Raw genomic sequence first — 19,454 nt, 5'->3', positions numbered from 1 at the left:
GTGATCTATGTTTTGGATAATTCACTCCCCTGAGCATAAAGGGGCTGGTGATGTAATTCTAGATAATAGAATACAGCAAATGTGATGGTTACATCTGATGTGAGATTCTGCCTTAGCAGGTGGGGGCAAGAGAGACTCTCTTGCTGACTTGTGTAAGAAGGCTGCTGTCCTGTAGGAAGGACTCTGAGAGGCCACGTGGCAGGATTCTTGGGAGCCCCTGGATGCTGAGAGTGGTCCCCAGCTGATGTGGTTTGGCTGTGTCTCCATCCAAATCTCATCTTGAATTGTAGCTCCCATATTTCCCACGTGTTGTGGGAGGGACTCAGTGGGAGATAATTGAATCATGGGGGTGGTTCCCCCATACTGTTCTCGTGGTAGTAAGTGTCACAAGATCTGATGGTTTTATAAGGGGAAAGCCCTTTTGCTTGGCTCTCATTCTCTCTTGCCTGCTGCCATGTAAGACATGCCTTTTACCTTCCACCATGATGATGAGGCCTCCCCAGCCATGTGGAACTGGGTTCCTTAACTCTATTAAACCTCTTTTTTTTCTTATAAATTACCCCATCTCAGGTATGTCTTTATCAGTAGTGTGAAAATGAATGAATACACCAGCTGACCACCCCCCAAAAAAGGATCTTCAGTCCTACAACCACCAACAACCTGAGAGAGCCTTTGACAGGACTACAGCCCTGACTGACCTGATTGTAGCCTGCTGAGACCCAGAGCGGAGGCCACAGTTGGGCTCTGCTTGAACTTGTGACCTACTGAGAGCGGAGGTAACTGATGTGTGATATTTCAAGTCACTAGGCTGTGGTCATTTGTTATGCAGCCACAGGTAACAAACACAGACAGCTTCCCTCTCCTTTGAGAACACATCAGCCAAATGCCTTTCATAAATATTGCAGCTACCTCTAGGCTAAGAGAATGTGAACCCTTGAGTATTCAGTACCTGCCAGATCAGAACTTATAGGACATTGAGGGGGACATGCAGCCTGAAAGACCTGGAAGCTGATCTGGTACTTGCAGCTCTGCCTTGATGGACTCCTAGGGACACAAGCAATGCCAAAGAGCACCAACCCCAGACAGGGACACCCTGTGATGGTGGGAGCGGGGGGCAAGGCAAATCAATACCCCTCTGTAATCTGGTCTGGTCACAAATGAAAACAAGAACGTGGTCAATACCACAAATATGCCTAGGCATCCCCCACCCCTGGAGAATGTGAGCAGCTGCTGCTTTTTCACCAATTGCAGCACCAGCCTCACTCCATTTCTCCCACCTTCCAGGACAATTAATTAAGACATTCAATCACAGAATTCCTCCCATCTCCAGACAGCACTCCATCTGACCATGGCCTGTGTATTAGTCAGGGTTCTCTCAAGGGACAGAACTAATAGGACAGATGTATATATGAAGGGGAGTTTATTAGGAGAGCTGGCTCACATGATCACAAGGGGAAGTCTCACAATAGGCCGACTGCAAGCTGAGGAGCCAAGAAGCCAGTCTGAGTCCCAAACTTCAAAGGTAGAGAGGCTGACAGTGCAGCCTTCAGTCTGTGGCTAAAGGCCTGGGAGCCCCTGGCAAACCACTGGTGTAAGTCCAAGAGTCCAAAAGCTGAAGGACCTGGAGTCTGATGTTCAAGGGCAGGAAGCATCCAGCATGGGAGAAAGATGAAGGCTGGAAGACTCAGCAAGTCTGCTCATTCCAACTTCTTCTGCCTGCTTTATTTTAGCTGCTGTGGCGGCTGATTAGATGGTGCCCACCCAGTTTAAGGGTGAGTCTGCCTCTGCCAGTCCACTGACTCAAATGTTAATCTCCTTTGGCAACACTCTTACAGGCACACCCAGGAACAATCCTTTGCATCCTTCAATCCAACCAAGTTGACACTCAATAGTATCCATCACAACCTGTTTCCTTGACTCTCCCCAAGATCACCTCATATAAGGCAAACCCTCCAAGTCTTTCCCAAGGCCCTCTCACTGCTGCTGCTGAGCTGCTGCTGGCTCCCGGTGGTGCACAGCCTTCCTTGTTGTGATGAGCCAGTCGATGGCCTCAACTTTGCTGGGCTACAGGTGTGTTTCTGGTGGCCTCTGGATGACATCACTGACAAGATCATGACCAAGCTAATTTTGATGCATCCCAGTTTCAGCATCAAATTTGGGAAAGCATTCATTTAAAAATAACCCATACCAAGGTTTTCACAAAATACAATCAAAATCCAGGGAGTATTAGTAGGTAGCTCATACGTGCACCTGTTCCATGCGTGCTGTTGTCACTGATGTCTGGAATGAAGTAATGAATTAGAAAGTCTTCAAACACCAAAGAATGATTTCATGAACTATATTTACGTAGCGTATATACCACATATAACGTAATTACTATGTACTAAAAGATAAGAAATTATAATTGTGCATTTTAGAAAGATTTGGTCAAAAGAGGAGGAGGGATGAGGATTTTATCATGATTCTCAATTTCCCAAGCATTTCTGTAAATTAGAAGCTTACTGTACTAACTAGAAATGGTGGATGGGTTTTTAGCTTCAATTCCACCCATCATGTCCCATCTAAATGCTCTGAGGTGGTAACAACAAACTGTGTCCTAGATCTTCTTCAAGCTGAAGTGTTTTGGGGTGATCGCATATTCCAATAATGCCCCCTGGAGGCCAGCCTGGCCAGGGCCAGTGGACACTTGTCCCCACAGAAGCAGGTCTGTGCCACTGCTCAGCTGTCAAGGTTCGCTTTTCCACCCTGATCCAGCTGCTAAACTGTCCCTATCACGTGTCCCTCACCCACTACCAGGCGGTGACTCCTAGCTCATGCAATTTCCGGTGCTCACTTCTTGCTGTCCCCCATCTGGCCCTATCATAAGTTTGTGTCCATGTTGCATTCAGTGCATGAGACACTGAGAGCGGTCTCCAGCCGACAGGCACCCATGACTCATTGACAGAAGAGAAAGGGGAGAAGGGAAGAAATCTGTTACACCTGTGAGACAGAAGCTGCCCCTTTACACAGGTGCATGGTGGGGAAGTGGGGAAGGCAGAGGCATCCCAGCTGTACTGCAAAAGGACCACATTTTGAAAGTTGGTTTCAAGGCCAGGTGTGGTGGCTTACACCTGTAATCCCAGCACTTTGGGAGGCTGAGATGGGTGGATCACAAGGTCAGGAGTTCAAGGCCAGCCTGGCCAACATGGCAAAACCCTGTCTCTACTAAAAATGCACAAATTAGCCGGGCGTGGTGGTGGGTGCCTGTAATCCCAGCGACTCAGGAGGCTGAGGCAGGAGAATCGCTTGAACTTGGGAGGTGGAGGTTGCAGTGAGCCGAGATCATGCCATTGCACTCCAGCCTAGGTGACAAGAGCAAGAGTCCGTCTAAATAAATAAATAAAAATAAAATGAAAGATGGTTTCAAACCACGTGTTCAGTCAGATGTAGAAAATATATAACAGCAAAATGAGCTTTGGTATAGGCTTGATTGAGTATATAGCCTGAAAATAGAGGGAATCAGTGAATAAAGTCCCCTATAATAGCAAATACAGCTTCTATTGATAAGACGTAATGGAAGTGGGCTACAACATAATATGTATCATGTGATTACAATATCCAATGATGAGTTGGCTAGTACAATGCTAGTCAAGCCTCCTACTGTAAAAAGGAAAATAAATCCCAAGGCTCAGAGCATTGCAGGGGATCATTTGGTATTGCCGCTGTGAAGCGTAGCCAGTCAGCCAAAACTTTGACGCCAGTGGGAATAGCAATAATTATAGTAGCAGAGGTGAAGTAGGCTCATGTATATACATCTATGCCTACTGTAAATATATGGTGAGCTCATAAGATAAATCCTAAGAAACCAATTGATATTATAGCTCACACCATGCCCATATATCCACATGGTTATTTTTTTCCAGAATAATATGTTACAACATGGGAAATTATCTTGAAGCCTGGTAGGATGAGGATGTAGACTTCAGGGTGACCAAAGAATCAGAGTAAGTGTTGATATAACATAGGATCACCTCCGTCTGTTGTTGGAAGTATATAAGAGTCAAGGCTTAATTCTTCATAATCTGTATATTCGTAGCTTCAATACCATTGATGTCCGATTGTTTTAATGGTGAGAGAAGGGTTCTTGATTTCATCTGTTATATATAAGATGCGTAGAGATGGGAGGGCGATTAAGACTAAGATGATGGCAGGGAAGACAGTTCAGATGGTTTCTACTTCTTGGGCATCTATGGTGTTAGTAGTCAGTTTTGTTGTGAATATTAGAGAAATAATGTATAGAAGTAAGGAACTGACTAGAAAAATAATTATAAGGGTGTGGTCATGGAAGGTAGTTCTATAATAGGGGATGTGGCATCTTGAAGGCCTAATTGAGCTGAGTGAGCCAGTAAGATATACAGGGCTTAACCTATAACTTAACTTTGACAAAGTTATGAAATAATTTTACTAATATCAAAAAAGTCATAGAGGTTATGGGATTGGCTTGAAACCAGTCTTTGGGGGTTCGATTCCTTCCTTTTTCATTTAGGTTTCCATGTAGGTTGGTTCTTCGAATGTGTGATAGGGTGGGAGACAGCCATACGGTCACTCTAAGTTTGTAGATGGTTGTTCAATTATTAGAACCTTTCATTTTGAAGTGAAGACTTCTCAGATCATGAAAATTATTAGAATTACTGCTGTCAGGGAAATAAATGAGCCTACAGATGAGATAATATTTCATGTGGTGTACGTGTCGGGATAATTGGAGTAGCGTCGAGGCATGCCAGAAAGGCCGAAGAAATGTGGGAAAAAAGTTAAATTGAGGCCTATAAATACAATAGCAAAATGAGCTTTAGCATAGGCTTGGTTGAGTATTTAGCCTGAAAATAGAGGGAATCAGTGAATAAAGCCCCCTATAATAGCAAATACGGCTCCTATTGCTAAGACTTAATGGAAGTGGGCTACAACATAATATGTATCATGTAATACAATATCCAATGATGAGTTGGCTAGTACAATGCTGGTCAAGCCTCCTAGCTGTTCCTATAGGGATTACAGTCAGTCATGGGAAGCTTCTCTTATTGTGCAAAGGAGAAACAGATTTCCTTACAACACCATGTGAAGGCAGAATTCTGGAAACCCGCCTTGGGGACTATCTTTCCTTAATTAGACATCCTAAGAAACAAGGGCAAAGCACTGTAGCCTGGCACAATTTGGATCTTCAGGAAATCTATCAGAATTTTCCAAACATTGAGAAAAGATATATAGGATCAAAATGAGATTTTGATGAAATGCCTCACTAAGAAAGAGCAGGAAGAGAACTTTCCTGAAATAAAGTAGAAAATATTGACAGAAAAAAAAATACTGGAAGAAAAGCCCATGTTTGTATGCATGCTCAGACATTATTTGTAACTATTAACACATTTGAGACACAATCGATGAACGAGGTATTACACAGATGAGGACAGTAAGAAAGAAAATTCCAGCTAAACCACTGAGACTGACCCAGCATAACCTTACAAATAGCCACTGTCCACATGCTGATGGCCAATCAAGACTCAGATCCCATCTACCTAGCTTGCTGTGAGCCTCACTAATGTGTGGGGCACAGGTGCATATCGCCCTCAAAGCTGGCTTAGAACAGCCACTCTGCATTCAGCATGTGGACATCCTTAGGCACATCTTAAAAATCTGAAAATACAAATTAGGCCGTATTTAAGATGGACTTGCTGACTGTCTATAAGATACGTAACGGGAACTCGTGGTGAACTGTTTTGGAAATTCAATCTGGCCAGGCACGGTTGCTCATGCCTGCAATCCCGACACTCTGGGAGACTGAGGCAGGAGGATGGCTTGAGGCCAGGAGTTCAAGGCCAGCCTGGGCAACATGGCAAGACCTTGTCTCTACAAAAAACAAAAACAAAAACAAAAAGTTAGCTGGGTGTGGTGGTATGCACCTGTAGTCTCAGCTAATCAGGAAGCTGAGGTGGGAGGATCTCCTGAGACCAGGAGGTCAAGGGTGCAGTGAGCCATGATTGCTCATTTGCACTTCAGCCTGGGTGACAGAGTAAGACTTTGTCTAAAAATAATGATAATAAATAAATAAATAAGAAAAGAAAATTCTATCTGGCTTCCCCAAGTTTATGTATTTCATTTTTTTATGGTGGGTTTTCATGGGGCCATCAGAAGAACAATGAATATAAAAACGCGTGAGCTCCCTCTTAGGCATTTTGGAACTTATGATGGTTTCATGGGGCCATCAGAAGAACAATGAATATAAAAACGCGTGAGCTCCCTCTTAGGCATTTTGGAACTTATGATGGTTAACTTCATGTGTCAACTTGGCTGGGCTATGGTGCCCAGTTGTTTGATCAAACACTAGTCTAAATGCTGCTGTGAAGCTATTTTAAAAATGTGATCATAAATTAATGTGGGTGGATCATCTAATTAGTTGAAGGCCTCAAAAGCCAAGACTGACATGTTCCAAAGAGGAAGCAATTCTGCCTCAAGACTGCAGCACAGAAACCCTGCCAAGGTGCCAACCTGCTGCCCTGTGGAACCCGGACTCAAGGCTGCAAGATCAACCCTTACCTGAATTTCTAGACTTCTCACCTGCCCTGCAAATTTAGGACTCACTAGCCCCTCTGATCATATGAACAAATTCCAATCAATAAATAAGTAAATGAACAAACAAACAAATCTATCTGTCTCTGTATCCACCTATCTGTCTCCAATTCGCTCTGTTTTTCTGGAGAACCCTGAATAACACAGGGCCTGCAGGTTGCTTCCTGTCTAAGGGTAGAGTATCTGAGTGCCTATACTGTTCCACTGTCTCTGTTAAGTGTTCATAGATGACTTTCCCTTCCTCACCTCCTTTGGCCCCTTCCACTCAGTACAAACCCAGGCTATTTCTTCCAGCTTTGGGTTGCTTATCAAGGGAAAAATGAATTATGTAAGACTAAGACAAAATGAGGAAGATAATTCTACTGCCATTAACACTACATAGTTTATTTCAAAGCCAAACAGAAATAACTTTGGGGCTTTGTACTGTTTAGAATCACCTCTTCGATTGCTTTCTTTCAATAATAAGGCATTTTAAGGGATGAGTATCTGTCATGGTAGAGAAAGCTGTGCATCATCCATTGACCTGACTGTCAGCAAATACTCATGGAAGCCCTGTGGGGTACTCGGCACTGTGCCAACCACTGCCTCCCAGATTTGGGACAGACAGACACCCTGCCCATATGCAGCCTCACAGACATAATACTCAGTAATATAATATAATATAATATATAATATATAAGACCTATAATAACTATTCTCAGTATTTATTGTCTGCTTATTATATCTTGGATACTGATATAAGCTCTTTACTTAAATTAACTCATTCAGCCTTCATACAAAACCTAGGAGATAGGTCCTGTGTCTATAATGCTCTTTAAAGTTGTAAGAAAAAAAGATAATTTGTTTCCAATTTCTGCTGTAACAAATCGCCACAAACCTGCTGGCTTGAAACAACACAACTGTATTGGGTGTGACCTGCAGTTCTGGAGGTCAGAAGCCGGAAGTCAGTCTCATTCCTGTGTCTGAAGGTGTGGGCTGGCTCCTTCTAGAGGCTTGAGAGGAGACACATTTCTTTGCCTTTTCAGCCTCTGTTGGCCACCTGCATTCGTTGGCTTGTGGCCCCTTCCTCCATCTTCAAAGGGCATGAACTACAGTCTCTGCTTCTATCTGCACATTGCCTCTCCTCTCTATCAAACCTCCCTCTACCTTCTCTCATAAGGATACTTGTGATTACATTTAGGGTTCTTCTGGATAATCAAGAACAATCTCTCCACCCCAGGATCTCTAAGCCTAATTATATCTGCAAAGTCCCTTTTGCCATACAAGGTAGAAGGAGTTGGCAGTGGGTAACTCTGGAGCCATTATTCATTCAGCTCACCACCTGCAGACACAGAGACAGGGCTTACCCCAGATGATGCTGCTGGTCATTGTTGGCATCTAGATCCATGGCAGACACCTTTAACTACCTTGCACATGGCCTTGCACGGTCCTCAAAGAGACGTGCACTCAACAGTGAGCACAGGACACCAAGGCAACTACAATGACGTGGCCATGATGGCATTTCTGCTACCAAATGCTGCTCCCCAAAAGTCCAGAGCAGGCTGGTGATAAAGCAAAAATGAGCTTGCTGCTTACCACAGTCAGGGGAACACTACCTGAATTGTCTTAGGTTCATCTTGGAAAGGGTGGGACAAAGGAGGGACATTTATGAGGTTTTCATTGTCTAGCTTAAGGCAGGTTTTCAAAAAGGGAGGGTGATTAGGATTAGTTAGTGTTCATGATACACTCATTGAGGAGGGGTGTGTACCTCTCCTAAGGTATAACAGAGAATGTCCAATGTTCTTCATTGTAAACTGAGTAGCTGAATGTTGATTTAAGTTAATTTTGGAGAAGTCATTGAAATTAGCAAAAATGTTGTTTGATAAGTTTAATCTTTCTGGGCAAGAGTTAGCTGCAGTAGCAATGTCAGGTTGGTTAAGACAGTGGAAGAATAAATGGACGTTAGTGTAGACAGTAAACTAATGTGGGTGTAGATGTTTTGATTCTCAACACTCAGCCCACCAAAAATGCCTGGGTGAATCAGAGAAAAGAAGATCGTGTCACAGTGTGAGGCTGTTGCCTCTGGAAAGCGCCCACTTCATAGAAAACCCAGAAGTCACCCCAAGAAATTGAGAGAGCAGTGGTGAGGTGGGAGGGGAGACCCTGGGTGACCTACAGAGAAGGCAGCTGTTGGACAGGACATTTTCTTCCCAAGACTTCCAACAGCCACACCCAGAATGACTTCCACGGGTGTGTTCAAAAGGAAATGGAGAAGAATTCCTTAAGGGACAACTGCGTGTGCTGCAAGCGATTAGCCCACAGAATTCTGACCTGCACACCCACCAGCCATGCAGGAGTGCATTTCCACACTGGAAGAAACAGCATGCCAGTTACTGCACGCTGGGGTTAATTTTCAGAGTGGGCACAATGTGAGCCTTTTTAAAAAAAAAAAAAATTTGAAAAAACAAGGAAGCCATTCTGTTAACCACGTGGATCTACTTCCAATGAAAGTTCAGTCTGCAGCAAAAGGGGAGACAGAAATGAACAAGTACTGAGATTTTGACCTCATATTTTAACTTCTGTCACTTACTGGGAACCAATTTGTCAGCCAGATACATTATATAGCTGATTACCTCAACACGGGGGAAAGTCTTACTGCCCTCATTTTACGACGTGTGAATAAACACCCTCTTCAAAGGTTATTTGGCCATGGCCACACAGTAAGAGGTTGTGTTCTAAGGGTCTCCGTCTTTGCTTCACACCACGCAAATTTCTAGAAGGCAAGTATTTCTAGAAGGCAAGGCCCTCAGCTTCTGCTCCACTTACTGTTGCACAGTGCTGCGTTTGCATAGTATGTACATATAAATCCACACACTGGCATAAATCATCCACTGTAGTCTGTGGGTTTTTATTTCTGTCTCATAGAAAAAAAGAAATCCATCCCTAGAAAGGTCTCCTCCTTGGAAGTCCAAATGGTTATACAAATCCCTTCCCTGCCCTTCCCTGACTTCCCACAAAAGTCAATATTCTTGCTGCCCAAATTCCTTTCCTGCAACCTAAAGACCCCCGAAACCCACTTTTACGTAATACTTCCTTATTACTCCCTAGACAACCTTCCTTGCAGCCATATGCTAATACACACCTCTCTTCATTAAGCCAATATTTTTATGCCAGGTGCCCTTGCCAAAATTGTTCCCTCTCCCCTGGGAATGAGCTAACTCTAATGGCTCTGTTCTTGGCAAAGTCCTGTCTTAGCCTCCAGCTCGGAATTCAAGGCCCACCTCCTCTGTGAAGTATGCCTGGATGACCAGTGAAAAGTCTTGCCCTGACGCTGCTGCCCCTGGCTGCGCCTCTGTCATTATGCTCAGTGGAGAGCATCGTAACTCGCAAGGGGCTCACCTGGCCAGTATGTGAACACCCTGAGGACAGGGAGTACATCTTCGCCATCTCTACTTCCCCAGAGCAATGCCTGGCCTGGAGCAGATGTTTAGCTTGTTCAGTAAATTAGGATTGAATAGGAATGTGTTGATTTCTAACACGAACGCTTACTTTTCTGGGAAGATGTTTAGATGAGGAAATCATGTACTTTACTCCTATAACATATGGGGATTTCATCAACCTAGTGGGATATAGGAGTTTCCCCTCAAAAACAACAATAACAAAAAATAGCAAAACTTTGGATAAGTGAATTGAAAACATAAACTCTGGTAGAAACAAGGATTTTTTTCTTCTTTTCTAAATTAGTACCACTTGGTTCAAGGACAAGAGGTCACCTTTGTCAAGTTTAAAATTTATTGGATTTCTTTTGCTTCTCTCAAATTTTAGATCCGTGACTTAAACATACTTCATGAGGAAAGTTACACTGTTCTCTTCATGTTGCTGTATATCAGAGAATAGAGATGCTTTACAAACAATGCTGTACTTCACAGGACTCCTGATAAATGAGTCAATAGACTTACCCCCATTTGGGGGGGGGGGGCAGGAAATCTCAGATACAAGTGAAAAAACATTTTATGCACAGAAGACACGCATAACTGAGCTGATATTAGAACACACAGTATTTACCATCACGCTCCAGGGTTGATTGTGAGAGCTGTTTCCCCTTCCATGATTCCCAAATATCCATTTCAGTTGAATAATTATGGAGTAAGCCCTGCTTTATGAATCAATTTGTAATATGCATTGTGGATGACACAGTGATAATCTGTGGTTCTCAGGATTGATGACCTACACATTAAAGAATGTAGAATAGTTTGAGAGATAACAAACCAAAAACAAACAAAATAACACATGAAAACAAACAAAAACATCCAAGAGATAGCACAAGGCAGTGTGAGATTGAGTGCCTGGCTCAGTTGTTTACCAAATCCTGTAGGAGTTCATAGGACAGAGTGGTCATTCTGAGCTAGAAAATTAGGGGCAAATCATGGGAAATGTGGGCCTTGAGCAGGAAGTCAAAGGTGGCAGGGTTTGGGCAGATGAAGGAAGCCAGTCAGCACTCCCCAGGAGGGAGATGTTTGGAATGAGGGCAGAGCCAGGATGATCCACTGCATGACCAGGGGGCCGAGAGTTGGTGTAATGTACCAATCAGTAACAAGGCTTCAAAGATGTTTAGATGAGGAAATCATGTACTTTACTCCTATAACATATGGGAATTTCATCAACCTAGTGGGATATAGGAGTTTCCCTTCAAAAACAACAATAACAAAAAATAGCAAAACTTTGGATAAGTGAATTGGAAACATAAACAGAGGGGAGGGGGAGGATGCTAACTCCATATTATGGTGTTAGGGGCTTTGTCTTGTAGGTTGCCTTAGTGACTGGGTTTTTTAAACAAGAGAATAACACGCTTATTCTTGTTTTGTTGTTTTGCTTTGTCTCAAGGCAGGGTCTCACTCTTGCCTAAGCAGTAGTAGAGTGGCATGATCATAGCTTGCTGCAGCCTCAAACTTCTGGGGTCAAGTGATCCTCCTGCCTCAGCTTCCCAAATAGCTGGGACTAGAGGTGTGCACTACCAGGCCCAGTTGATTTTTTTTTTTTTTTGTATTTTTTTGTAGAGATGGAGTCTCACCATGTTCTCCAGGCTGGCATCAAGCAATCTTCCTGCCTTAGCTTCCCAAAGCACTGGGATTACAGACGTGAGCCACTGTGTCCAGTCCTTTTTTTTCGATTTTCTTTTCTTTTCTTTTTTTTTAAGAAAATGAATGTGGCCGGGCGCGGTGGCTCACGCCTGTAATCCCAGCACTTTGGGAGGCCGAGACGGGCAGATCACAAGGTCAGGAGATAGAGACCATCCTGACTAACACGGTAAAATCCCGTCTCTACTAAAAATACAAAAAATTAGCCGGGCGTGGTAGCGGGCGCCTGTGGTCCCAGCTACTCGGGAGGCTGAGGCAGGAGAATGGCGTGAACCCAGGAGGCGGAGCTTGCAGTGAGCCGAGATCGCACCACTGCACTCCAGCCTGGGCGATAGAGCGAGACTCCGTCTCAAAAAAAAAAAAAAAAAAAAAAATGAATGTGTCAAAGCTCTAAAAGACGGTGGAATGAGATGAGTGAAGCCATACCATAGATGAGTAGGTGATGCTGGGTATACCTGTGTGGTAATGGAGCCTGCCTGCACTAGGAGTGAGGCAGTGTGGATGAGAAGAAAGAGGAATTCAGAGAAGGCATGAAGAAAACAGCAGAGAGCTGACAGGGAGAATGAGCTATCATTGATACAAGGGAGGAAGATAAACTGAGAAACCAGCTTGGGAAAAATCGAGAGTTCATATGTAGTTTTTGTGTCTTTTTCCAAAGCACTGGAAGAAAGTATCCAAGCCACACTCAGGCTAAGAAGCAAGAAGCAGGAATCACGAGCTATCTTAAACCGAAAGGGATTTAATGAAGAGAATCAGACGCTTCCAGCAGGGTCAAAAAGTTGGAGAAGTATTCTGTGCCCTCGGCTCCAGGCATAACTCTGGAAGGCCTTTCTGATAAGCTGTGCTTACGGGAGAGGTTAGAATGGAGTATCGATCCACCAAAAGTGTCACAGAAACCTGTTTAGGTAACTCAGCATCTACACACCATTCCATACTGAATCTGCTGCCATACTGAATGAAAACAAATGATCCTGCCCAACACAATGGATTTATTCTTCATACAAATGAAAAGCAGCCCCACCTTCTCTGCAAAAGAAGAGCTATCCAGGGTCTTGTCCATCAGCACCTTCATTACTGGAGATGTTCTTGCTGGTCACAATCATAATCTCTGCAAACGAAAGACTATATTAAGGTGTCAATCACTGCCAACACATCTGTCAAATTAAAGAGAAAAGGAAAAAAGAAAAAAGGAACTTGGCTGATACATCTTTCACAGAATGAGCAAGAAATTGTAGTTAGTATAGTCCTCATTTCTACCAGCGATCACAAAGCCTCATTTCTATAAGTGATCATAATTATAATTATTTGCAATTGACTTCTTTTTGTCCACTCAAAAAACACTTTGGCTATTTGCCTGGCAAATGAAATCTTCATTCTTCATGGGCTTGAGCCCTTTGTGTCCTGTTTATATTGGATCGTTGTAGTCTTCTGTTAATTTTTGCCACTGGTTTGGCACTACTGATGTCGCTGTTGATAACCTGGGGTTCAGCATTTCTGATCTGAGAACTGATGCTTTTAATCAAGGAAAGCACAAAGTTAGAGGAACAGGAAGTCAACATTTGTGAGTAGGCTATTCGCTGTAATAACAAAAAGGATTGTGGATTCTCACTTCCAGGAATCTGGGGCCCATATATTTTGGCCATTGGGAAAACAGCCTCACATCTTGGTCATCCTTTCAAAGTGCATACGGCATACTATAGGACATCACCCAATCTCACACGATGCCACTGATGGACGTTATCTGTGTATGCAAGAGGTCACTCTCCCATCTGTTAAGACCAGCTGCACATGCGTGTTGAGATAAAGAGGAAGATTGCAGAATGCCATAGGAATGAGGCCATTTCTTCACTTCTCTTGCTAGAATATGACTTATTAGGTCAGAAACAAGGTTTATGGGATACTGTAATCGTATTAATGGATTATTTTTGATGGTAGTACTGGCAGAAGCATTTCATACCCAAAATACCTATTCCATAGAGGACAGATAACTGTTTTTTTCACAATGAAAAGGATTTATATAATGAACCTTCCCCTGCGTGTCTGTCTGCCCCCAACAGAATGACTTCATATATGACACTTAACGTTGTCTACTCTTTTTTCTTTTCTTTTCTTTTCTTTACTTTATTTATTTATTTGAGATGGAGTCTTGCTCTGTTGCCCAGGCTGGAGTGCAGTAGTGTGATCTTGGCTCACCACAACCTCTGCCTCCAGGGTTCAAGCGATTCTCCTTTCTCAGCTTTCCAAGTAGCTGGGACTACAGGCACGCACCACTATGCCCAGCTAATTTTTTGTGTTTTTAGTAGAGACTGCATTTCACCATGTTAGCCAGGATGGTCTTGATCTCCTGACCTTATGATCCACCCACCTGAGCCTCCCAAAGTGCTGGGATTACAGGCATGAGCCACCGCACCCAGCCCAACGTTGTCTACTCTTAATAGGAGGCGCATACAGCAGGGATGGGCCAACTCAACCATATGGAGGGAAAGTCCATGTTGTGGAACTCATCTTTAATCTTCATCCCTGATACCATGGCTGTCTTATTCCTGAGCTCACTGGGAAAACACAGATGGCATAAGAAAAGGCTGGCTGACCTTCACAGGCTGGTCATCTCCCCACTTAGTTCCTGAAACACTTATCTGAAATTGATGTCCTGTGGTTAAGAATCATAGAGAACACAAGTATCTTATACTCTGTGCTTATGCCTCTTCTACAGAACTCTTTGTCACCGATTCTCCAGGGTTATTTCTTTCAGATTCTCAAGTATCCAACCTGCCATCGACTTCCTGTGAATCAGTTATGAGCTATACATCTGGACATGTATCCTTCCAAGAAAAAATGAGACATTTCATATTCTGCTCGATTTCCTCCCTTGGGAGAAATTCCCTTTACTACTCTTCTATCGGAGCAAACCTAAGAAGAGCTGCAGAAACCTCTCACGAGCTGTTACCAGCACACGATGCAGAACCTTCTGTAAACTAGCATCAACATTTGTTTTCCTCAGACAATCAAGGGAGGCCATAGTTGAGGGCTGGTTAAAAGAGAGACACCTGTGCGGCATTGGTGGGCGTGCTGAGAGATAAGTCTCTGGATCACACTTATGCTCAGCCTCACATATGCCACTTTCATTCCACCCCGTGCTGTTATAAAAGTCAAACTGTGTGACTCACGATTTAGATCTTATGGTCTATTTAGATCTTGATGTCCCATAGTTAGGCATCTGGTCTCTACCAGGACCCAAGAGCAACAAAGAGCCATTTCGGGGGAAAAAAAAAAATTGTAGTTATTTTCCAAAAAAGCATTACTAGGTGATATGGTTTGGATTTGTGTCCCCCGGCCAAATCTCATGTCAAATGGTAATCTTCAACGTTGGAGGAGGGGCCTGGTGGGAGGTGACTGGATCATGGGGGTGGATGTCCCCATTGCTGTTCTCCTGATAGTGAGTTCTCACAAGATCCGCTTGTTTAAGAGTGTGCAGTGCCTTCTCCTTCTCTTTTTCCCTCCTGCTGTAGCCCATGTAAGATGAGCCTGCTTGCCCGCTGCCTTCTGTCTTGATTGTAAGTTTCCTGAGGCCTCCCCAGCCATGATTCCTATACAGCCTGTGGAACCATGAGCCAATCACATCTCTTTTCTTTATAAACTACCCAGTCTCAGGTAGTTCTTTATAGCAGTATGAGAATGGACTAAGACACTAGGCTTGCAATAGTTTCCATGAAGCATCTGGTCCTTCCTATTGCATCAGCTGGGATACCAGACAGCAGATCTCATTGCCCCCTCTAGCTTCAAGCTCTCCTTAAAACCATATTTTCAAGGTACTCAATAAGTGGGTTGGAGCATCATACCCAAAGGAGGTATACTCTGCCTCCAAAATAAAATTAAAAAAAAAAAAAGCCTAACTAAATGAAAAAGGAGCATTGAGCTTCAGTTCAATATCAGATGGAATGAAAGTTTAATGCTTATTTTTTAGTTAGAGGGTGTGAAATACCAACAATTGACTTTCAGTCCCCATCGTTGGGTTACATCTGGACTAGCAGAAACTCCAAAGTTGTGGTGGCCCTTGCAAATTTTCATTGGGATTATCTCCCTTACTCTATCTTACATGTGATTGACAGGATATTGCTGGCTTACCTAGTTCAGTAAGTATGATGTCATCAAGAAATTGAACCAATATACTGCCCTGTAGAATGGCAAGGTAGTCGAGTTCCCTAGGGTTAAATTGTGATAGAGAATAAGAATGCTGGTATCTAGCAAAAGTAAGAGTCCAGAATATCTGATACATTTTGCCCAAACTAATGTTCCTTTTACCCTGGTTTAACAACTTTGTAATATATGACAAGACATATTACCCAGCTTCTTCTGTAATTCAATATGAATAAATGTAAATTAATGTAAATAAGTATAAACAAATTGTAACACATCATAATTACTTTGATGAGTAACTCCTTTCTTCCTGAGTCAGATTCTATACTGTGCCTCTAGGGTATGCAGTGATCCGATTATAAGTACAGGTGTAGAGGCAATTGGGGAGGTAGAAGTTGGTATGGGAAGAACTGTCCTTTCTTTCAAGGTAACTATATTAAGTGGTGGTAAGATTGGCCTCATCAAAGGAGGAGCCTCTGTTAGCAGGAGAAGTTCCGAAGTCTTCATTCCTTGTCTCCTATTCTTACTCCTAACCAAAAAATTCCTATATTTGCTAAAGAAGACCTTGTGGATGAAATTCTGAATCAATTTACACTGTAATTCAGTCATGCACATGATTGGTCTCCATTTGGGATTTTTGGTGACATCAGGCCAGCAGCTACAAGAGATAAGCAATCATTTAGGACTTAGAGGCTTGTCACTGGACATACCTTGAACTGAGAATGTAAACCCCCGAGCTGGCATTTTCTTTCTTTGAACCTTTCAGTCTGGTCATGAGCAGCCAGGCCCCCACCCTTCTTAGAGTCCTCATTCTTACTATGATGATGCTGCAGTCACTGGGTCCTCCGTCTGCCTTCGACAGGCTTTGTATTCCCAGGGACCACAGGCGATAATTTAAGCAGCTGTTTCCCAGTGTGTCATATGTCCAAGTTCTCATTTACTAGTGGTAATTAGGTTCTTATTGCCTTCAAATCCAACCAAGGCTGATAAGCCATTCTACGGTCTTGTTCTTAAGGGACTGTTGCCTACAACTACTTTGTCTAGCAAATTCCATGTTAGTAAGCATTAAATTGCAAGAAATAAAAACAGGCACAAAAAGACAAATACTGCACGATCTCACTTACATGCGGAATCTTAAGAAGTTGTTCTCATAGAAACAGAGAGTAGAGAGGTAGTTACCAGAATGGTGGCTGAAGGGGTAGGGTAAGGGGAGATGTTGGGAGCTAAACAATGTGTACCCATGGACATAGAGAGCAGAATAATAGACATGGAGACTAGGAAGGGTGGGAATGTGGGAGAGGTGAGGGATAAGAAATTACTTAATGAGTATAATGTACACTACTCCAGTAATGGTTACACTAAAAGCCCAGCCCCTGTCATCACCACACAATATATCCATGTAACCAAAAATTGCACTTATACCCCTAAATTTGTACACGTTTTAAACAAGATACAAAATTTCAATTAGACTAGAGGAGTAAGTTTTGGTGATCTACTGCATTGCATGATGACCACAGTTAATCATAATGCATTGCATATTTCAAGGCTGTCTAGACCCTCCAATCCACACACAAAACAATAAGTTGGTGAGGGGATGGATATATTAATTTGCCTGATTTAATTTTTCTACAATGTATCTATAAATCAAAACAGTACATTGTACCCCGTAATATACACACTTGTTAATTTAAAATATATAATTTTTTTAAGCTAACCATTTTAAGTAGAGAGGAATTTAAAATGGAGTGTCCACAATATTGCTGTATACTGGGTTGGAAAACTGGTTCCAGCCTGGGCCTTCAGAAAGGACCCCAGAGCACTGCAGGCCAAAGTACACCAAAGGCTGCTACCTCTGCTGAGTGAGGAAGGCACAGATTCAGGAGAGGATGCACTTGATGTCTGCAGGTCCTCCTTTCCTAGCGAAACAAGAAAGCTCCAGCCATCTCTGCTGCAAAGGGTCTTGATGCCTACAAGACGAGTGAGGACATCCTGGAACACTATGAGGATTGCAGGGCAAGCTCTCCTATACAGCCAGAGCAGCAGAAGTGGGTCTTTCCCTTGCTTCTTCCTTCCACAACTTTTGTGAGTGCATCTAATCGGCAGGCTCTAACTTACACCCAAAACTCTACTATGAACATGTAGGGTTGTTAGCTGTCCAGACCCTCCAATCCACAAAAGACCTACAAGAGGGAAGAGTAAGGATGCTGTTGCCGACCACCTCTATCTACCACATTAAGCCACGTTTAAGATGATATCTACCATAACTTAATGCAATCAGTTTCCTTGGCTGTGATTTATCATATGTGTCATTTGTTTGCAACCTCAGTACCACTGGAGAAGTTTGTTGTTTTCTAATTGTTTTTCTATAATTTGATTTCATTTCCATTACTTAAGTTTTAGGGTCCTGAGATAGCTACTTAATCCAAACAACTAATCTTCAGCTGGGGAGCTAACTAAATGAGTGCTGAGCAAGTATTTTTGCTCACTTCTTTAAAATAACTACTCTCATAGGGTCAAACGTTTTGCTTTTTATATGATATTCACAGAAAGCTTTTTTTTTTTTTTTTTTGAGATGGAGTTTCACTCTTGTTGCCCAGGCTGGAGTGCAATGGCACAATCTTGGCTCACTGCAACCTCCATCTCCCAGGTTCAAGCAACTCTCCTGCCTCAGCCTCCCGAATAGCTAGGATTACAGGCATGCACCACCACGCTCAGCTAATTTTGTATTTTTAGTAGAGACAGGGTTTCTCCATGTTGGTCAGGCTGGTCTTGAACTCCTGGCCTCAAGTGATCCACCTGCCCCGGCCTCCCAAAGTGCTGGGATTATAGGCGTGAGCCACCATGCCCAGTCCACAGAAAGCTCTTTAAATAAATATCCAGATATAAAACTCTATATATGTAACAGGGTTTTTCTCTGTTACCTAGGCAAGACCCTGTTCAGTGGTACAATCACGGCTTCCTGCAGCCTCAACTTCCTGGGCCCAAGTGATCCTCTTGCCTCAGCCTCCTGAGTAGCTGGGACTGCAGACACACATCACCACAGCCAGCTAATTAGAGATGAGGTAATGTTGTGTTGTCCAGACTTAAAGCAATAATTTTTCCAGTGATATTTTATCATTAAGTTTCTTAAGACTTCTGTTTCTTTCTTTTGTGGCTTCAATGGCAGGCACACTTTGCTCCTCACTCTCAGTTATTAGACTCAGAAGAGTCTGAACCTTCGTGGCTTAGCTGTGGCTTAGCTGGGGCTCACTGCTACATCTCTACCAGTAGGCAAGTTCCTGGGGAGGAGGCCCATTGAGTTTGTTCATCTCCACGTCCCAGCACATAAAACAGAGCCTGTGTGAAGCTAGGCCAGCAGCTCTATAAAACATGTTCAATGAATGGACAAATTAATGGAGTTTGCCTTCCTAGTTACCTTCCCAGATCTGGTTTCCTACTATTTAAGTATCTACTACAGTCAGTCATCTCATGAATAAAGGTAGGCATTGACCACCCAAAAGGCTATGTTTCTGCCTTCTTAAGTGGGGCTGGAAAGTGGGTGGCATTATCACTGACAGAATCTTCTGTAGTGGCCACTTGCATGAGGAATGGCCAGTAACC

Source organism: Macaca nemestrina, chromosome 6, assembly GCF_043159975.1.
Source record: "Macaca nemestrina isolate mMacNem1 chromosome 6, mMacNem.hap1, whole genome shotgun sequence".
NCBI lineage: Eukaryota > Metazoa > Chordata > Mammalia > Primates > Cercopithecidae > Macaca > Macaca nemestrina.
The sequence above is the reverse complement of the archived record's forward strand: the minus strand, read 5'-3'. Positions refer to the sequence as shown.